The sequence below is a fragment of the Chiloscyllium punctatum genome, chromosome 40, assembly GCF_047496795.1.
Source record: "Chiloscyllium punctatum isolate Juve2018m chromosome 40, sChiPun1.3, whole genome shotgun sequence".
Lineage (NCBI taxonomy): Eukaryota > Metazoa > Chordata > Chondrichthyes > Orectolobiformes > Hemiscylliidae > Chiloscyllium > Chiloscyllium punctatum.
The window spans coordinates 49771669-49794289 of record NC_092778.1 but is presented as its reverse complement, the minus strand read 5'-3'; the positions used below and the strand labels follow the sequence as shown (position 1 = coordinate 49794289).

Here is a 22621-nt window from a genome sequence, read left to right as displayed (position 1 = left end):
GTTAGGATTTGGGGCATGTAAGAAAGGCACTACCACAATAGTAATGGGGGATTTCAATGTGTGACTGGACAGGGAACATCAGGTTGTTGGCAGATCCTTAAAACAGAGAATTTGTGGAACGTCTACAAGATGGCGTTTTTTTGGGGTAACTTGTAGTACAGCCCACTAGAGAACAGTCAGTTTTGGATTTGGGGTGATATGTCATGAGGCAAAATTGATTAGGGAGCTTAAGTTGAAAGAATCTTTGGGGGCAATGGCCATAATGTGCTACACTTCACCGTGCAACTTGAAGGGGAGAAGAAGGAATCACATGTTACTGTACTACAGGGACAATGGTGTAGCATCGGTGGGAGCAGGGTAATTCCTCAGGGCAATTTGGGAGGCAGCAGAAATTCATTCCAAGGAAGAAGCTTACTAAGGGAAGGATGAGGTAACCATGGCTGACAGGGAAATCAGGGGCAGCATAAATGCAAAATGAAAAGCATTAAACGTGGTGAAGATGAGTGGGAAGGTAGAGGACTGAGAAGCCTTTAAAACCCAGCAGAGGAATCTTTTAAAAAACTAAATAATAGGGGAGAAGATGAAATCTGAGGGGAAAGTTTCCTGGTAATACGGAAGAAGATTGCAAAAGTAGAGTTTAGATATATAAAAGGTGAGAGAGATGTAAGAGTGAGCATTGTACTGCTGGAAAATGAGGCTGGAGAAGTCACGTTGGGAAAAGAAATGGCAAACAAACTGAAGAGGTACTTTATATCAGTTTTCACAGAGTGAGACCCCAGCAGCATAACAACATTTCAAAACAGCATCCAACGAGCAGTGAAATCGACGTTTCGGGAAAAAGCCCTTCATCAGGAAGTGCTTTTGCCCGAAACGTTGATTTCGCTGCTCGTTGGATGCTGCCTGAACTGCTGTGCTCTTCCAGCACCACTAATCCAGTATTTGGTTTTCAGCATCTGCAGTCATTGTTTTTACCAACATTTCAAAACAGTCAGGTGCAGAGTTAAGTGTGGTGGCCAACAATAAGGAGATGTTGGGAAGCTGAAAGGTCTGCAGTTGGATAAATCACCCAGAGCAAAGAAGTGGCAGATGGAATACCGTTTGGGAAAGTGTGAGGATATGTACTTGGGTAGGAAGAATCGAGGTGTAGACTATTTTCTAAATGGGGAAAGACTTTAGAAAATGGAAGCACAAAGTGATTAGGGAATGCTGGTTCAGGATTCTCTTAAGGTTAATGTGTAGTGGGCAGTTAGGAAGGCAAATACAATGGTAGCATTTGTGGAAACGTTTTTCCCTGATAGGGAATGAAAATTCGGGAGGCAGGCAAGATGCAGATGAGTGGAAGCTTATTCCTGCAGAAAACCAGTTAAAAGCAGGGAGAGGGTCAAAGGATCTTCCCTGAATCTGGCCTCAATGTATGAAATCAATGATTCACTTAATCTTTGGCTGAAATCAGAGGATCGATCAATGACACACCCTAACTTGTTCAGTAAAAAACAGTATTTTTATACATTTCTGTATCATATTGAACACACAGAAAACGGTTAAGCCCTTCCCTCATAATCCACCTGATTAATGATTGGCATTTCTGTCCCCAGCCTTAGGTCCTCATGATCTCATGGCTTTTGACAGGTATCATTATCTCGAGACATTGGGATCTTTCTGTGCATCCTGCTCATTTGCGTTCCAAAGTTTATTGCTGTACTCCTTCAGGCCTCTCAGGCTGGCTTGCTCTGAGGAGACGGTTTGAATTCGATTATTTATTGTATCTCATGTGCTGTCTTTATCAAAATCAGTTATTACTTTGATATTCCCCACCATCCTAATTATGCATGCAAAAGACAGTTAGTTTCGACTAGTTGCTGTCAGACTTGTAATATTGATTTCTGTTAGGAAGTTAGTTAGAAAGTGAAAGGTTTAATACAGCTTTTCCTACACTTAGTACTTTGGGCTTTAAGCAATCTCTTTTGTTCAGGGGGCAGGATAGTATTTCCTGAAGCTAATTAACTTTCATATTTACGTCTGAATGTTTTTAAAAATACTTTTATTAAGTGTTGATTTTTTTTTTAATGCTAAAAACTATCCTTATGATTCCCAAGAGAATTTCTAACTAGAATCTATTAGACAATAGACAATAGGTGCAGGAGTAGGCCATTCTGCCCTTCGAGCCTGTTGTGTCAAACATGCTGCCGTATCCACAGAATGTTTAGGGGGTCATGTCCCACTGGGCATTGGGCAACCCATTAATACCTCCAAATGGGGTCAGTCCGGTGGTTCTATTGACCTGGTTCCGTATGGTATAGAGAGCCAATGGTACAGCCTCCGGCCATGGCAGCCCAGAGTCTTGTGACATCTTTGTTAAGGTGGTCTTGAGGGTGCCATTCATCCATTCCACCATACCCGAGGACTGAGATTGGTATGGGAGGTGATAATTCCATGCGGCGCCTAGTGTTTTGCTCACATGCTCAGTAATTGCGGAAGTGAAATGAGTGCCTCTGTCATTGTTAATGCCTCCCGGAATTCCAAATCTAGGAATCACGTCTTTCATGAGACATTTAACCAACGTCTTGGCATCATCTTTCCTAGTGGGGAAACTTTCTATCCATTTGGAAAACATGTCAACAATGATTGGCATGTACTTAAAACCTTGTCTGGCTGGCATGTGCACAAACTCCATCTGTAGGTGATTAAAGGGGCCATCAGGGATAGGCAGATGATTATACTTTGCTAAAGATTTAGTGTTATTATTCTACAAGCATATTGAACACCTTGAGACAAGCGCCTGTGCAGCTGCTGCAAATTCTGATGTGTATCAGGTTTGTCGTACAGAGTGTATCATTCCGCCCTTTCCTGCATGGGAGGTCAATGCAAGAACATGCAGGTGGGACTTAGGGCAAATGATACGTCCATCAGGATGCACAAGCATGCCTAGAACATTAGACTTCTTGCCGCTATGTGCATCCAACTATTCTTCTCTGCTTGTTCCTGAGCTGCTCTAATACCCCCCTATGGGATCGCAAATTGTTGGTGGTAGGTTTGACCTGCGAGCTTGGAGAACACAAACAGTGGATTTTAGTGCCGCTTGTCTAGCAGCGTGGTCCAGCATTGTTTCGGTGACAGTATGGCAGTATGGGCTGCGCATTTTATAATGGCTACCCCGGACGGGAGCATGATGGCCTGGAAATGGTTGTTAATGAGCCAGGGTCATCCAGAGGAAGTGATAAAGCCTCTATGTTTCCACAAGGTCCCAAAATTATGGACTACCCCAAACACATATTGGGAATCAGTGTAAACATTAACAGATCGTTTGTCAACGAGATCACAGGCTCTGGTAATGGCAAATAGCTCACCGACTGCGCAGAAGTCCTGTCTGGTAGTGCAGCTGCTTTGAGAGTTTCAGGAGGGGTGCAAACCACACAGCTGGCTGACATGTGGTGACCTGAGGTGTGAAAGGAGGAGCCATCAGTGAAGAGGATCATGTCAGGGTTCTTAAGCGGGGTTTCGGAGAGGTCAGGATGTGGAGTAACAACCTCACGGACTGTGTGTGCAGTCGTGATCACCAGCGGGATAGTCATGGACAGGGAACAGGGTGGTTGGATTCAGAGCAGGGGCCTACTGGAGCATTAAATTAGTTCGCGAGAGTAGGACCTCATTGCCATTTCTCCTAGATGCCGTAAAATGTGGAATTGCTGCTGAACTTAACAGCAAGGAAAATCCCAAATACCGTATGCCAGCCCTGATCGGGTTGATTGAAACCAGGATACCCACTATGGGCAGAATCGTCCTCAGGTGCTCACCCAATGACCATTGCTGAGCAACGTTTTCCCGAGGGGACCCTGAGAAGGGGAACATGCAGGCTCCAGCATTACACCTTTGAGACTGGGAACAAGATAGCAAAATCTCCCAGGGACAAATGGCTGGCCCTTGCTTTAACAGTTGAAATGTGGCCACTGGGGAGTCTTCAATGTTACCTCGGAGCTAACATGAGGAATCAACATGCTTGTGTCCTAGGAAAAGGAAAATCTACTAATGTACACAAGTCTTTATTATGCTTTTATATGACCCATGATTTTGGAGTCTTGTGGGAACATTGAAGGTTTTTAGCCCCCATGGGGCAGCATTTTGGAAATGTTGTTTTGTCCAGTCAATCTGGCAGTTATCATGATATTCAGCTCATGTCAAGGAAACTGATACTGTTTCCAAAGTAGAGCGCAAGTGGATGTAGCCGCCATGCTGGCAGCCTTACACCCCAAACTTCTGGTCCCATTGGATCCCCAGCAAAACCCAGTTAGACACAGTATAAGGACAAGTATGCCAGACCCGGGTAAGGTGCAGAAATCATAGGGGAAGCCCCTGCTGAAGACCACAAATTATGGCCTCAAATAGGATACTCCCTCGATACTCAAACCAAAATATGGGTGACCCCGAATGGATGAGTTTGTGTTCCTTCTTTGCTGCGACCTATTTTAGTTGATTATGTATATTTTGTACATAGTTCGACAAGAAGGGAATGGTTTATACTCTATTACAATGGACATTCTGCGGTCTCCTACCCCGATGGGAGAGGCCCTTCCAGGTTCTCCCCATCACCCCCACTGCTAATAAGGTCACTGGCCACCTCCATCATTGCAAGTTCATCAGATGAGCCCCTTGCAAGGGAGGGATAGATGATGATGATCAATCTTGGCCTGCTGTATGTTCTTGCCATTGCCAGCATTGGTGCACAAGAAGGGACAGTTTACCTGTATGATCCTGGGCAACCAGAGACGCAAAACCATCTATTTTGATGCGTGGAACATTACCAAGAATGACTGTTGTAGTGGTCAATTGCATCAACAAGATTGGACAGTCCATTTACAGAACAAGTCTAAGTGGTCTTGACCCTGTAAAGGTGTTGTGTGCCAGTTTGATTTCAGTTGTGCTATGGACAACCCTGGTAAACATTGTCCCCATTCAAATAGATCACGCCGCAACAGAGAAGATGGGGAAATGTTACTTTTCACTAACAATTTGTTTCTCCAAAGTCACAATAGAATATTTGGCCAGGATGAAGTGGTCTATTATGCCCTTACTTCAGCAAAAGACTGTCTGACCCCTTTTCCCCTCCTGAATCCCAACGAAGGAGTATAGAATGCTTCTAAAGCATTTACTGGATATAACATGTCTTTTGCTTATTACTTATCCCCACCTGCTAGCTGCTTATGGACTTCTTCCAATAAGTCCGGGGTAGCTTATCTGAATTTTTACAATGGTAAAGGATGGGGGTTTACTTACATTAATGTGCCCAAGACTATTCCCTGTGCAATGATCAAATGTACCAATCGCCATTGCTCCTCTGCAGGACCTCGCATCTCATGCGTATGGCTTGGGGAAGAGTGTGTCTCTGTTATCGCTGGTATTCAGGTCCTTTGTGGAATGGGTGATAGCACCCACCTTCATTATGAGACCCCCAATGGCACCCACATCTTCCTAATTGTGGGATGGAAGGAATCATTCTGGGACAATAACCCATCTCTTTCTATTGAACAGCTTTCACCCCAAATGCTCAGGACAGTCGTACTTTGTAGCCATGGACTATCCATATGTTCTGGGAAGTCACAAAGACAGGCCCGCTTCTTATTGGGAAGCTCCATCCATCATTTATTCTAAACCTGGTTACTATTTTTTCAGCCAAGGCAAAGCAACCAATTTCCTTATCCTTAATGAAATAGGCACTTCCCGTACTGTAGTTGTAGGAACACTCTTTCCGACCATGGTTCCCTGACCGATTTTCCCATCAAACATTCAGTCTCATCTGAATTCTGCACAAATTGGAAGAATCCAAAGGCTTCGAGCACCACTAAGGCTCACTCTCTGGGGTATGCATTTCTCAGTATTATTTTCTGCAGGAACTATTAGCCATCGAAACTGAAATTCTCTCATTTGCAGTCTCACCCTCTTGGGTAATGAGATGACTGCTGCCTTAACAGGAGTTAAAGACACGCTTTCAGAATTACGCCTATTTTCTCAACAAACCAGTACGCTCGTGACTACATGCTTGCCAAAGAAGGTGGAGTTTGTGCCATAGTCAAAGGCATATGCATCAGGGGGGTCACTGGCCTCATCAAGAATATTACCAGGCATGTAGATAACATCAGCCAATTGAGGGAGCGGGATGGGGAGATTGGGGTTTTGGCTCATGGTGCAACTGGCTGATAAATATGGCTATGTATGCTGCTATTGTTTTAGTTGGTATTTTGTTGGCATTGCTATTGTTAAGTGTATTATTGCTAAAATACTAACTTCTATTGACAGGATCGGTTTCACTCAGAAAATGCTTTTTCTCCACTCAAACGACGATGAGGAGGCGCCATTACCTACACCTACTTCCTCCCCAGAGGAGGAGTAAATATGGCAGTCTCTGGCGTCCATTCAATTGGATTGACCTACTTAATACCCACACAGCCTATGGTGTGGTCATGGAATGATCAAAGGGAGAGATGAGGATCTAAAATCTGGATTTAGGCTGTTGTCAGGAACAACTAATTAATGTATGCTTTTACGAACTACAAAATGGCTTCTTAATGCAAGTAACATAAAGTAACATAACAAAATGGCTTCTCGGAGTAAATTAACAATTCTGTTTATAACAGCATCCAACTCTGCTGAAAACTGCATTCCTGAACTAATTGAAAGAGATTAGTAAACAATGTCCTCTGTTCATTGTATGAATTAACAAAGTAAGATATGATATTATTAAAGTGTCCTAAATTGACCTTGGAAACCAGGTGTCCTAGAAATAAAGACGCACAAAACAAGTCAGTTCCCAGGAAATATCATTGGCATAATTTTATGTCTATTTGTCATTTTATTTCATTTTACTGGGTTAATTTTGCACTTAAGGCTGTTCCGTTTGTTAAGAGACCTATAAAAGTTGTCTGTGTTTTAAGCTAAAGTGTGCAGCTTTTTCAGAGTACACAGAGGAGTGCTTAACCCCTGTGTTGCTGTAACCTGTGCCTAGTGCCGTAATAAATTGTGAAATCTTGCTGAACCAGACCGAGCTGCTAGTGTTGATTTGACTGATCGGGGAACCGCGAGGCCCTTCCCGGGGGTCCAGATCTTCAGGGGCAGGCGGGCGGTTGGTCAGTCAGATGGAATTGTGTGAGGTCATCCCACCCCCTCGCAGGGGTTGGGGATCATGATGGACTGTTCTGTCTGTTGGAGAAGTGGCGATCCGGAGCCAGACCTGTCTGTGGTATATTTCTCACACATACAAACCCAAGCAGTAAACAGGAATCAACTGAAAACAATTCATGGGGATGAGCCTGAAAAAGCTGATGTCGCCTGCACCCGTGATTCTGAATTGGAGAGGTCTCTTCAGCTTGCCCAGGATGAAGGATCACAATCCCAGGATTGATGTCACACAACGTGTTGATAAATGGTTTTGGCGGAAATATTGCCAGCTGACAATTGATTGCATTTTCTTCCTGACAGCTTCAGAACATCATGCTGAGGTTGAATCGGATGTTGGTGAGGCCACATTTGGAGCACTGTGTTCAGTTCTGGTAACTCTGCTATAGGAAGAATGTTATTACATTGGAGGGGTTACAGAAAGGATTCACCAGGGTGTTACCAAGACTGAAAAGTTTGAGTTACAAGGAGAGGCTGGGTCAGCTGGAATTTTATTTCCTGGAGCATAGAAAATTGAGGGATGACCATATAGAGGTTTATAAAATCATGTGTGGCATGACATACCATCAACTGGGATCATAACAATATGGACTATAGATCTCTCAATTCCATATGCTAATTTAATGTGACCTTCCTGTTAATTTCCTTTTTCCTGGGACTTCCATGGACTGGAATCCTTTTAAAAAGGCACCAAATGCACTGATTGAGAAATACCACTGGAATTTCCTAACAAAGGTAAGTTGGCAAAGTTTCATTAAAGTGACGTGGATTAAACAAAAGACAGTCTGAGCTGAAATTAATAATTTAATGAATGGACAATGGAACAGCTCAGACAAGCCACTGGCAGGCTTAAATAAATCTCAGTCTCCTATTTTATTTGTACCATTACGAGAATCTTCAGATGTTAGAGATGAAAGACTATGGACAGTTTTTTTTAAGATTAGATTACTTACAGTGTGGAAACACTCCCTTTAGCCCAACAAGTCCACACCGACCCTCCGAAGAGCAACCCACCCAGACCCATTCCCCTACATTTTACCTTCACCTAACACTATGGGCAACTTAGCATGGCCAGTTCACCTGACCTGCACATTTTTGGACTGTGGGAGGAAACCGGAGCACCCGGAAGAAACCCAAGCAGACACAGCGAGAATGTGCAAACTCCACACAGACAGTTGCCTGAGGGGGGAATTGAACCTGGGTCTCTAGCGTTGTGAGGCAGCAGTGCTAACCACTGTGCCACCGTGCCACCCTTATCAAATATGCAAAGCATATATTCAGCAGATGGAATATATAAACCAACTCCCTATTTCAAGGAGATTGCTTTTAGACAGAAGTGATGGGTGTTAGGCGGGAAGGAATTGTTGGAAACAGCTCAAAAGATAACTGCAAATATTTACTGCTGTTAATAGTTAGAGAAGCCAACTAATGAAACATGAACACAAATCTTGGGTCAAGTGCTACGTTTCTAATTGATGCAGGAGCAAGAATTGTCAACGATCGTTTTATAGAAATGTTTGCAAACATGAACATTGTGGCCAGCCATACTGTGGCTCAAAGTCTCTTACAGCATGGACTCTGTGAAAGGAATCCCGTGTTGATGATTAGGCGAACTCCTGCTGCAGAACGGAAAAACACCAGAAACAGATGTGTACATGCAGCTCAGACTGAACTGTCGCTGCTGGCACGAATAAAACCTTTCCTGATATCTTTCTGGATAGTGGATAGAGTATCAGTAAAGTTTCTGCAGAATGATGCATCACTTTTTAGGATAAGCATGCTGAATTTGTAATGTACTGCAGATATACATGATGGAAATAGTGGTTGGACACAGCCTGCACCCATTTGCCAGGAACACAGTTAATCATTGCTCCGATGTTTAGAAGTTCTTGAAAGGTTGTTCATTCACCATTAAAATCCCCTAAATAGCAGCGAGGTGGGCATGTCAAGCTTGTGCCTTCCCTCTGTACCCCATTCCAGACAGTACTGATAAAGGGCATGTCTCTAAAATAGTCAAGCAACTGATCCGAGCCTTTATTAATCCAAAAGTAATTGCCCAGTGAATGAATGAACACCAAGCATGAGATAAGCCCAGTCACCTCCTTAAGTCATCACCAGGACAATAGTTAGTTATTTTGTAGTTGTTTCTTTGAATTGAATTGTTCTGCAATAGATTCTAGTTAGAAATTCCCTTGGGAATCATAAGGATAGTTTTAGCTTTAAAAAAATCAACACTTAATAAAAGAATTTTAAAAAGCATTTAGACGTAATTAGCTTCAGGAAATACCATCCTGCCCCCTGAACAAAAGAGATTGCTTAAAGCCCAAAGTACTAAGCGTAGGAAAAGCTGTATTTAACCTTACACTTTCTAACTAACTTCCTAACAGAAATCAATACTACAAGTCTGACAGCAACTAGTCAAAACTAACTGTCTTTTGTATTTTTGCATGCACAATTAGGATGGTGGGGAAGACAGAGTAATAACTGAATTTGATAAAAACAGCACACAAGATACAATAAATAATTGAATTCAAACATCTCCTCAGAGCAAGCCATCCTGAGAGGCCTGAAGGAGTACAGCAATAAACTTTGTAATGCAAATGAGCAGGATGCATAGAAAGATCCCAATGTCTCGAGATAATAGTGCCTGTTAAAAGCCATGAGATCATGAGGACTTACGTATGGACAAAGAAATGCCCATCATTAATTAGGTGTTTTACTGGATTAGGAATATGGATTATGAGAGAAGGGCTGTAACCATGTTGTGTGTGATCAATATTATACGCAAATGTATAAAAATACTGTTTTTTACTGAACAAGTTAGGGTGTGTCATTGATCGATCCTCTGATTTCAGCCAAAGATTAAGTGAATCATTGATTTCGTACATTGAGGCCAGATTCAGGGAAGATCCTTTGACCCTCTCCCTGCTTTTAACTGGTTTTCTGCAGGAATAAGCTTCCACTCATCTGCATCTTGCCTGCCTCCCGAATTTTCATTCCCTATCAGGGAAAAACGTTTCCACAAATGCTACCATTGTATTTGCCTTCCTAACTGCCCACTACACATTAACCTTAAGAGAATCCTGAACCAGCATTCCCTAATCACTTTGTGCTTCCATTTTCTAAAGTCTTTCCCCATTTAGAAAATAGTCTACACCTCGATTCTTCCTACCCAAGTACATATCCTCACACTTTCCCAAACGGTATTCCATCTGCCACTTCTTTGCTCTGGGTGATTTATCCAACTGCAGACCTTTCAGCTTCCCAACATCTCCTTATTGTTGGCCACCACACTTAACTCTGCACCTGACTGTTTTGAAATGTTGTTATGCTGCTGGGGTCTCCCTCTGTGAAAACTGATATAAAGTACCTCTTCAGTTTGTTTGCCATTTCTTTTCCCAATGTGACTTCTCCAGCCTCATTTTCCGGCAGTACAATGCTCACTCTTACATCTCTCTCACCTTTTATATATCTAAACTCTACTTTTGCAATCTTCTTCCGTATTACCAGGTAACTTTCCCCTCAGATTTCATCTTCTCCCCTATTATTTAGTTTTTTTAAAGATTCCTCTGCTGGGTTTAAAAGGCTTCTCAGTCCTCTACCTTCCCACTCATCTTCACCATGTTTAATGCTTTTCATTTTGCCTTTATGCTGCCCCTGATTTCCCTGTCAGCCATGGTTACCTCATCCTCCCATTAGTACGCTTCTTCCTTGGGATGAATTTCTGCTGTGCCTCCCAAATTGCCCTGAGGAATTACCCTGCTCCCACTGATGCTACACCGTTGTCCCTGTAGTACAGTAACATGTGATTCCATCTTCTCCCCATCAAACTGCACAATGAAGTGTAGCCATTATCGTGATTGGCCCCGAAGGTTCCTTCACCTTAAGCTCCCTAATCAATTTTGCCTCATTACATATCACTGACTGTTCTCTAGTGGGGTCTACTACAAGCTGCTCCAAAAAAACGCCATCTTGTAGACATTCCATAAATTCTCTGTTTTAAGGATCTGCCAACAACCTGATGTTCCCTGTCCATTCACACATTGAAATCCCCCATTACTATTGTGGTAGTGCCTTTCTTACATGCCCCAAATCCTAACTCTTCCAGGAGGCGTGTACATAACTTGCATCAGGGTCTATTTTGTTAGTTTCATTCCTTACTAACAAGTCAACCCTGTCTGTCTGCCTGTATTTAGTTTCCAGCCCAGATCCCTTTGCAGCCACGTCTGCACCCACAACATCATACTTGCTAATTTAAATCTGCACTCCAAGCTTATTCACCTTGTTTCATAGACTGTGTGCCATTAAGTACAACACCTTCAGTCCTGCTTTGATTACCCCTCCTCATAGTTATCCATTTAACTGCTGCGCCTGAACTATATTCCTGAACCTTTCCAGACTCTCTGCCCCACTAAAGAGGGTTACCTCAGATTACAACAGGATCTTGACCAGATGGACCAATGGGCTGAGAAGTGGCAGATGGAGTTTAATTCAGATAAATGTGAGGTGCTGCATTTTGGGAAAGCAAATCTTAGCAGGACTTATACACTTAATGGTAAGGTCCTAGGGAGTGTTGCTGAACAAAGAGACCTTGGGGTGCAGGTTCATACCTCCTTGAAAGTGGAGTTGCAGGTAGATAGGACAGTGATGAAGGCGTTTGGTATGCTTTCCTTTATTGGTCAGAGTATTGAGTACAGGAGTTGGGAGGTCATGTTCGACTGTACAGGACATTGGTTAGGCCACTGTTGGAATATTGCATTCAATTCTAGTCTCTTTCCTATCGGAAAGATGTTGTGAAACTTGAAAGGATTCAGAAAAGATTTACAAGGATGTTGCTAGGGTTGGAGGATTTGAGCTTTAGGGAGAGACGGAACAGGCTGGGGCTGTTTTCCCTGGAGCGTCGGAGGCTGAGGAGTGACCTTATAGAGGTTTACAAATTATGAGGGGCATGGATAGGGTAAATCGACAAAGTCTTTTTCCTGGGGTCAGGGAGTCCAGAACTAGAGGGCATAGGTTTAGGGTAAGAGGAGAAAGATATAAAAGAGACCGAAGGGCAACTTTTTCATGCAGAGGGTGGTACGTGTATGGAATGAGCTACCAGAGGAAGTGGTGGAGGCTGGTACAATTGCAACATTTAAGAGGCATTTGGATGGGTATATGAATAGGAAGGGTTTGGAGGAATATGGGCTGGGTGCTGGCAGGTGAGACTAGATTGGGTTAGGATGTCTGGTTGGCGTGGGCAGGTTGGACTGAAGGGTCTATTTCCATGCTGTACATGACTCTGCTGAGCTCTCCCCTCCCCACTTAACCCTTTCCATAATTTTCCATGCAACTCAACATCCCTCTGCAAACCATAGTGGATATCAAATTGATAGCTGTCACTAATCAATGAACCCCTTTGATGTCATTTTTTGTAGGAGAAAGTGAGGACTGCAGATGCTAGAGATCAGAGCTTAAAATGTGTTGCTGGAAAAGCACAGCAGGTCAGGCAGCATCCAAGGAGCAGGAGAATCGACATTTCGGGCATAAGCCCTTCTTCAGGAATGAGGACAGTGTGCCAAGCAGGCTAAGATAAAAGGTAGGGAGGAGGGGCTTGGGGGAGGGGCGTTGGGAATGCGATAGGCGGAAGGATGTTAAGATGAGGGTGATAGGCCGGAGAGGGGGTGGGGGCGGAGAGGTCGGGAAGAAGATTGCAGGTCAAGAAGGCGGTGCTGAGTCTGAGGGCTGGGACTGAGAAAAGGTGAGGGGGGTGAATGAGGAAGCTGGAGAAATCCGCATTCATCCCCTGTGGCTGGAGGGTTCCTAGGCGGAAGATGAGTCGCTCTTCCTCCAAGTGTCGTGTTGCCATGGTCTGGCGATGGAGGAGGCCAAGGACCTGCATGTCCTTGGTGGAGTGGGAGGGGGAGTTAAAGTGTTCAGCTACGGGGCAGTTGGGTTGGTTGGTGCAGGTGTCCCAGAGGTGTTCTCTGAAACATTCCGCAAGTAGGTGGCCTGTCTCTCCAATATAGAGGAGGCCACATCGGGTGCAGCGGATGCATAAATGATGTGTGTGGAGGTGCAGATGGATTTCTGATGGATATTGAAGGATCCCTTGGGGCCTTGGAGGTATGTGAGGGCGGGAGATGTGGGCGCAAGTTTTGCAGGGGAAGGTGCCGGGAGTGGAGGTTGGGTTGGTCGGGGGGGTGTGGATCTGACAAGGGAGTCGCAGAGGGAGTGGTCTTTCCGGAAAGTTAATGGGGTGGGGAGGGAAATATATCCTTGGTGGGGGGGTCCGTTTGGAGGTGGCGAAATGATAAAGGATGATCCTATATATCTGGAGGTTGGTGGGGTGGTAGGTGAGGACTAGTGGGGTTCTGTCCTGGTGGCGATCAGAGGGGTGGGGTTCAAGGGCAAAGGAGCGGGAAGTGGAGGAGATGCAGTGGAGAGCATTGTCAACCACGCCTGAGGGGAAATTGTGGTTTTGAAGAAGGAGGCCATCTGGGTTGTTCGGTATTGGAATTGGTCCTCCTGGGAGCAGATGCAGCGAAGGCGAAGGAATTGGGAATATGGGATGGCGTTTTTACAGGGGGCAGGGTGGAAAGAGGTGTAATCACCATGGACATCCAGTCCCTATACACCTCCTTCCCCCATCACAAAGGGCTCAAAGCCCACCGCTTCTTCCGTTCCCGCTGAACCAACCAGTACCCTTCCACTGACACCCTCCTTCGACTGAGTGAAGGAGGTCCTCACTCTTAACAACTTCTCCTTCCAATCCTCCCACTTCTTCCAAACCAAAGATGTAGCCATGGGCACCCGCATGGGCCCTAGCTATACCTGCCTCTTCGTTGGAAATGTGGAACAGTCCATCTTCCGCAGCTACACTGGCACCACTCCCCACCTTTTCCTCCACTACATTGATGACTGTATCGGTGCTACCTCGTGCTCCCATGAGGAGGTTGAACAGTTCATCCACTTTACTAACACCTTCCACTCGACCTCAAATTAACCTGGACCGTCTCAGACTCCTCCCGCCCCTTCCTAGATCTCTCCATCTCTATCTCGGACGACCGACTCAACATGGACGTATACTATAAACCGACTGACTCCCACAGCTACCTAGATTACACCTCTTCCCACGCTGCACCCTGTAAAAATGCCATCCCATATTCCCAATTCCTTCACCTTCGCCGCATCTGCTCCCAGGAGGACCAATTCCAATACCGAACAACCTAGATGGCCCCCTTCTTCAAGGACTGCAATTTCCCCTCAGACGTGGTTGACGATGCTGTCCACTGCATCTCCTCCACTTCCTGCTCCTCCGCCCTTGAACCCCGCCCCTCTAATCGCCACCAGGACAGAACCCCACTAGTCCTCACCTACCACCCCACCAACCTCCAGATACATCAGATCATCCTTCGTCATTTCCGCCACCTCCAAACGGACCCCCCCACCAAGGATATATTTCCCTCCCCACCCCTATTAGCGTTCCGGAAAGACCACTCACTCCGCAACTCCCTTGTCAGATCCACAGCCCCCCCCCCCACCAACCCAACCTCCACTCCCGGCACCTTCCCCTGCAACCGCAAAAAATGCAAAACTTGCACCCACACCTCCCCCCTCACATCCCTCCAAGGCCCCAAGGGATCCTTCAATATCCATCAGAAATTCATCTGCACCTCCACACACATCATTTACTGCATCCGCTGCACCTGATGTGGCCTCCTATACATTGGGGAGACAGGCTGCCTACTTGCAAAACGTTTCAGAGAACACCTCTGGGACACCCGCACCAACCAACCCAACCGCCCCGTGGCTGAACACTTTAACTCCCCCTCCCACTCCACCAAGGACATGCAGGTCCTTGGCCTCCTCCATCGCCAGACCATGGCAACACGACGCCTGGAGGAAGAGCGCCTCATCTCCCGCCTAGGAACCCTCCAGCCACAGGGGATGAATTCGGATTTCTCCAGCTTCCTCATTTCCCCTCCCCCCCACCTTATCTCAGTCCCAGCCCTGAGACTCAGCACCGCCTTCTTGACCTGCAATCTTCTTCCCGACCTCTCTGCCCCAATCCCTTTCCAGCCTATCACCCTCACCTTAACCTCCTTCCACTTATCGCATTCCCAACGCCCCTCCCCCAAGTCCCTCCTCCCTACCTTTTATCTTAGCCTGCTTGGCACACCCTCCTTATTCCTGAAGAAGGGCCGATGCCCGAAACGTCGATTCTCCTTCTCCTTGGATGCTGCCTGACCTGCTGTGCTTTTCCAGCAACACGTTTTTAAGCTGTCATTTTTTTGTGCTGGGTCCCCATCCTGGGCTTCAGTGTATCTTGTTTAAAGAAAAGATAAAATCTATGAGTCAAAACAGTGGAAGGAAAAAGCATCTGATTCCGCTCTGCACTGAATTCCTACACCACCTCCAATTTCCCACACCTGTACATTCACTCAGCCTGTGTCCCACTCTGGATGTGACCTCTGCTTCCTGACCATATGAAGCTGACTGAATTTTAGTCACAATGACCGAAAATTAATTGAACATTTTTGAGAGCAGTCAAGAGATGGTTTCAACTTACTGATATTCCCTCTTACTGCGTATCAGCTTGCATCTCAAAATGTGACCTAAAATCGCCATCTAGTTGCAAATCATAAAATCACTCACTGCAGCTGGCACTATCAGTGTATGTGCAGGAACTGCTCCCTCTACTGTAGCTCAAATAAAAACGAGTACCCTTGAGGTTTTCAGGGAGAGTAGGGCACTGTGGGACTTGGAGTGTTTTATATCCCCCTACCTTCCCCTTCACATTTTTGATCATGCAGCATCACCCTTTGATGGGAAGGGCGTTGCTTGTTACTGGCCATTCTGGTGTTTCCTTTCTTCCTGGTGGTGGAACACAAATAAGGTTTCTGCCCTTGTTGTTTCTTCACTGTGTCCTACACTTACGCACACATGACATGGGCACTGGGGAAGAATAAACTCTGCTGCTCTCTGGTGGTAGTGCGGGGCTTTATAAATGAAAAAAAGAAAGAAAAAACAACAAAAACACCATCTCGATGAAATGCTGCAGAAAAACTTAGCAGATCAAACAAAGTGAAAGTGGACCTGCTCACCCATTCTATACCATCAGCCGATCTCATCTCTGCTTCAACTCCATTTTCCTGCCTGCTTGCCATACCTTTCACCTCATAACTGATTTAAAAATTGTCTATCTTCTATTACTTATTGTGTTTGGTGAGAGTTCCATTGCCTTGCAGGGAACTTTGATTCATTCCATTTCTTCCTGTATATTTGATGCCAGTACATGGAAACACCAGCACCTGCAAGTTCCCCTCAAATCCACTCACCATTCTGACTCGGAAATATATCACTGTTCTTTTCCTGGAGCTGGAACAAAATCCCGAAATTCCCTTCTGAACACCATTGTGGGTCAACATATAGCATGTGGCCTGGACCAGTTCAAGAAGGCTGCTCACCACCCTCTTCTCAAGGGCAAGAGACAGACAGTAAAACTCTGTCCAGCCAGTAATACCCAGGTTCCAAGAGTGAATTTTTTTTAAATGCTTAACAAACCAGGAGAAATACTTTCATCCAAGCTGGGATCTCAGAGAAAATTCAGAGAGCTCTCAGGGATTATCCAGCACAGCCTTTCATTCCGGGGATATGGTGTGCATTAAGTTCTTGCTTAACATTGTTGGTACATTCTTAGGTAGACAGGGGAGTGAAGAAGGCTTTTGGCACACTGGCCTTCATCGGTCAGGGCATTGAGTATAAGGAGGAACTGTTGGGCAAAGTTCACAGCACAGAATCAGATAAGTTAATTGTTGTTTTAAGTCTGTCCAAGAGAAAGGCTGCAGTCGTGAGTATAGTGGATTCTTTCTTGATTATATGTTTTTGGAGATAAGTCTCTTGAATAAACTTAAAATATAAGCCATAGCTATTAATTTAACCTGGGGCAGTGTTTTGTAGAGGAATAAGATGGTGTTATTTTCTGGGTCTGTAGATTGTGAAGGAGCAAAAATGGCCTTTGCAGTGATATGTACTTCTTGTCAGACGTGGGAGTTTAAAGAGAGTTTAAGGGTTACTGCGGATTATATCTGCCATAAACGCTAATGGATGCGAATCTTATCAGATTGAGTGAATCGGTTGGAGAGACAGATAGAAGCAATGAGGAATTTGCAACAGCAACAGTATGTGATGGATGGCAGTTATAGGAGGGGGGGGGGAAGTCTCAGATACAGTCACATGTTGTGGTTGTGTTCACCGAGCTGGGAATTTGTGTTGCAGACGTTTCATCCCCTGTCTAGGTGACATCCTCAGTGCTTGGGAGCCTCCTGTGAAGCGCTTCTGTGATCTTTCCTCCGACATTTGTAGTGGTTTGAATCTGTCACTTCCGATTGTCGGTTCCAGCTGTCCGTTGCAGTGGCCGGTATATTCTACAGGAAGGATAGAAAGGGAGGCAAGAGAGGAGGGGGAGTAGCATTTTTGATAAGGGATAGCATTACAGCTGTGCTGAGGGAAGATATTCCGGAGATACATCCAGGCAAGTTATTTGGATGGAACTGAGAAATAAGAAAGGGATGATCACCTTATTGGGATTGTATTATAGACCCCCCAATCGTCAGAGGGAAATTGAGAAACAAACTTGTAAGGAAATCTCAGCTATCTGTAAGAATAATAGGGTAGTTATGGTAGGGGATTTTAACTTTCCAAACATCGACTGGGACTGCCATAGTGTTAAAAGGTTGAGATGGAGAGGAATTTCTTAAGTGTGGACAAGACAATTTTCTGATTCAGTATGTGGATGTACCGACTAGAGAAGGTGCAAAACTTGACCTACTCTTGGGAAATAAGGCAGGGCAGTTGACTGAGGTGTCAGTGGGGGAGCACTTTGGGGCCAGTGACCATAATTCTATTCGTTTTAAAATAGTGATGGAAAAGGATAGACCAGATCTAAAAGTTGAAGTTCTAAATTGGAGAAAGGCCAATTTTGATAGTATTAGGCAAGAACCTTTGAAAGCTGATTGGAGGCAGATGTTCGCAGGTAAAGGGACGGTTGAAAAGTGGGAAGCCTTCAGAAATGAGATAACAAGAATCCAGAGAAAGTATATTCCTGTCAGGGTGAAAGGGAAGGCTGGTAGGTATAGGGAATGTTGGATGACTAAAGAAATTGAGGGTTTGGTTAAGAAAAAGAAGGAAGCATATGTCAGGTACAGACAGGATAGATCGAATGAATCCTTAGAAGGGTATAAAGAAAGTAGGAGTATATTTAAGAGGGAAATCCGGAGGGCAAAACGGGGACATGAGATAGCTTTGGCAAATAGAATTAAGGAGAATCCAAAGGGTTTTTACAAATATATTAAGGAAAAAAGGGTAACTAGGGAGAGAATAGGGCCCCTCAAAGATCAGCAAGGCGGCCATTGGTGGACCCACAGAAAATGGGGGAGATACTAAATGAATATTTTGCAACAGTATTTACTGTGGAAAAGGATATGGAAGATATAGACTGTAGGGAAATAGATGGTGACCTCTTGCAAAATGTCCAGGTTACAGAGGAGGAAGTGCTGGATGTCTTGAAACAGTTCAAAGTGGATAAATCCCCAGGACCTGATCAGGTGTACCCGAGAACTCCGTGGGAAGCTAGAGAAGTGATTGCTAGGCCTCTTGCTGAGATATTTGTATCATCGATAGTCACAGGTGAGGTGCCAGAAGACTGGAGGTTGGCAAACATGGTGCCACTGTTAAAGGAGGGCGGTAAAGACAAGCCAGGGAACTATAGACCAGTGAGCCTGATATCGGTGGTGGGCAAGTTGGAGGGAATCTGAGGGACAGGATATAAATGTATTTGGAAAGGCAAGGACTGATTCGCGATAGTCAACATGGCTTTGTGCGTGGGAAATCATGTCTCACAAACTTGATTGAGTTTTTGAAGAAGTAACAAAGAGGATTGATGAGGGCAGAGCGGTAGATGTGATCTATATGGACTTCAGTAAGGCGTTCGACAAGGTTCCCCATGGGAGACTGATGAGCAAAGTTAGATGTCATGGAATACAGGGAGAAATAGCCATTTGGTTACAGAACTGGCTCAAAGGTAGAAGGCAGAGGGTGGTGGTGGAGGGTTGTTTTTCAGACTGGAGGCCTGTAACCAGTGGAGTGCCACAGGATTGGTGCTGGGCCTCTACTTTTTGTCATTTACATCAATGATTTGGATGTGAGCATAAGAGGTACAGTTAGTAAGTTTGCAGATGACACCAAAATTGGAGGTGTAGTGGACAGCAATGAGGGTTACCTCAGATTACAACAGGATCTGGACCAGATGGGCCAATGGACTGAGAAGTGGCAGATGGAGTTTAAATCAGATAAATACAGGGTGCAGCACTTTGCGAAAGCAAATCTTAGCAGGACTTATACGCTTAATGAAAAGGTCCTGGGGAGTATTGCTGAACAAAGAGACTTTGGAATGCAGGTTCATAGGTCCTTGAAAGTGGAGTCGCAGGTAGATATGATAGTGAAGAAGGCGGTTGGTATGCCTTCCTTTATTGGTCATCGTATTCAGTAAGGAGTTGGGAGGTCATGGTGCAGCTATACAGGACATTGGTTAGGCCACTGTTGGAATACTGTGTGCAATTCTGGTCTCCTTCCTATCGGAAAGATGTGAAACTTGAAAGGGTTCAGAAAAGATTTATAAGGATGTTGCCAGGGTTGGAGGATCTGAGCTACAGAGAGAGGCTGAACAGGTTGGGGTTGTGTTCCCTGGAGCGTCAGAGGCTGAGGGGTGACCTTATAGAGGTTTACAAAATTATGAGGGGCATGGATAGGATAAATAGACAAAGTCTTTTCCCTGGAGTCAGGGATTCCAGAACTAGAGGGCATAGGTTTAGGGTGAGAGGGGAAAGATATAAGAGACCTAAGGGGCAATGTTTTCACGCAGAGGGTGGTACGTGTATGGAATGAGCTGCCAGAGGATGTGGTGGAGGCTGGTACAATTGCAACATTTAAGAAGCATTTGGATGGGTATATGAATAGGAAGGGTTTAAAGGGATATAGGCCGGGTGCTGGCAGGTGAGACTAGACTGGGTTGGGATATCTGGTCGGCATGGACGGGTTGCACCGAAGGGTCTGTTTCCATGCTGTACATTTCTGTGACTCTATGACTCTAAGTTGAGAAGTTATGTTGTAGTTATACAGGATGTTGGTGAGGATGCACTTGGAAGTAATGTGTTCAATTTTGCTCACCTTGTTATTGGAAGAATGTTAATAAACTGGAAACAGTGCAGAAGAAATTTACAAGAATTTTGCCTGGACTCCATCGTATGAGTTGTAGGGGCCTTTTATTTTAGAGCGTAAGAGACTAGGGTGGACCTTTCAGAGGTGTTCAAGGTCATGAGAAGCATGGATAAGGTGAACAAACTCAGTCATTTTCCCAGGGTTGGGGAATCGAGGAGTAGAGAGCATCAGTTTAAGGTTAGAGAGGAAAGAATAAAAGGGAACCTGAGGGGAAACTTTTTTTACACAGAGGCTGGTATGCGTATGGAATAAGCTACCAGTGGAAGAGGTTGAGGCAGGTACATTAACAACGTGGGAAAGGTAATCCGACAAATACATGGCTAGGAAAGGATTAGAAGGATATGGGCCAAGTGCAGGGAAATAGGGTTCATGTGGGTGGACATTTTGGTCGGTATCTACCAGTTTGGACCAAAAGGCCTGTCTCCATGCTACAGGACTCTACAACTCTATGACTCTTTCTGAAGTATACAATTTTAACAAAATGTTGAGTGAATCAGGCTACAACCAAAGCAAACACTTTAATTAGATTCGGCAAGATTTTCACTTCAAAGAAAAAATGCAAGTATTGTGTGATGGAACCTCCAGCAGCAGATGCGATAAATGAAATAGTCTCCTTCTGTGCTGTAAATAAGTTAAAATCATGTACAGCTATATTACTGAGTGTAGAGCATATCTCAATCATGATTTTTTTGAATTTCAAACCATTAATTTTGTTATGATGTAATGTGATGATAATACTAGGTCAGTCAGATCCCAGAGTGAGCTTCGCTTGAATGATATATTTTCTTTTTGTTTGCTATGCTGGTCAGACTCTGAATGTCTGAATGTATTCACAAGAGGCTGTCATTGTCCTTTTAACAAAAAAACATTGAAGTTTAAAGACAGACAAGAGAAAAATGTTACACAATCCAAGAATTATTTTTAAAAGTCCTATTTCAAATATGGGGCAGAAATTTTCCAATATCTTCCAATATCAGTCTTACAAACACACAAACCTCAGAGTAGGGTCATTCCTGTCCCAATGTTCAGCTGATATGACTTTAACCACTTTCTTTCTGACCACATTCTACATTCACAGGATGTGATTTTCTTTCATCACTTACAACCCGCATAAGCCCTTCCCGAAACGTCGATTCTCCTGTTCCTTGGATGCTGCCTGATCTGCTGCGCTTTTCCAGCAACACATTTTCATCCTAAATTATACCCCATTCGGGCAGATGCGTGATCCAACTTGAGCCAGAACACAAACTGAGTTCCTGATCCAGCCCGGGGAAAGGTGGATCTGTCCGATCCATCCCGGGTAAAGGTTCTGTCTGGAACTGTATTCCACAGTCTGAACACTTCCCTAAACTTATCTAAACTCATGCCATACGAAGGTAGGTCGCCGTACATAGATAGCTTCCCTATTCTGTTCTCAAACAATATTGGCTGGTGACCAGTATAACCAGGATATTCCTGACCTTACTGTCCGAGCAGGAATGGTTACCCTGGTGCTTGTTACTTCCCTGAGAGAGTTGGTGTCCGCGGACCGCCGCCTCAGTGGGACAAGTCAGACTTGTCCCTGGGCTGGTCCTTCTCCTGGGGGCTTTGGGGTCCCACAATCTCATTGACCTCTGGTTCGAGCTGGGAAGAGAGAACAGACTGCAGCACTGACACAGAAACGAACAGGTCGGACAAAGATTTACAGATGGGACAGACAGCCGACACAAAACACTAGACAAACAAACTAAATAAGCAGGGCCGCCCTGTCAATTCCCCACGGTCACAGGATCTTTAATGAGAGAAATTTAATTGGCGTCTTTCCTTCTGTCTCGCCAGGCACCCCCTGCCGACCCACCTTCCCCCAACCTCCGACTAAGATTAAAATCATTGAGTCTCAAAAACTCTTTGGGGGAAAAAGGAACCTCTGCAAGCAACTCCCCCCCTCCTCCTCCGCCCTCTCCCCTTCCTTCAGTAACCTACACTTACCTTTGGCGCTGTGGAACTTGACCCTGGGGGAATGGGATGAGGTGGCTGTGTTCCTGGCTTCTGGGCTGCACAGGGCAGCAGAGACACAGAGAGAGGGAGCAGTGATGGTCCGGCAGCCTATCACAATTCATGCTCGTACTCTACGGGGTCCTAGTGCCTGGATGCATTACTTATTGTATTGAACATTGGAGAAAATTTGACCCTTTGTGTTCGGCCTTGCATACAC

The 22621-nt window shown here is 44.9% G+C and overlaps 2 long non-coding RNA genes across 2 annotated transcripts in view; one reads left to right on the top strand and one right to left on the bottom strand.

The window, feature by feature from the left end:
• The window catches only part of LOC140464594 (uncharacterized), a 22967-nt gene extending 15940 nt beyond the window's left edge, over window positions 1–7027 (top strand). Inside the window, exon 2 of the long non-coding RNA XR_011954944.1 lies at window positions 6292–7027. This is a non-coding gene — a long non-coding RNA (uncharacterized lncRNA). The remainder of the gene's footprint in view (window positions 1–6291) is intronic.
• Window positions 6657–22621, bottom strand: LOC140464593 (uncharacterized). Its single transcript, XR_011954943.1, has 3 exons — window positions 22396–22621; window positions 15303–15474; window positions 6657–7550 (listed from the first exon to the last, which is right to left on the bottom strand). It is a non-coding gene; the product is annotated as an uncharacterized lncRNA (long non-coding RNA).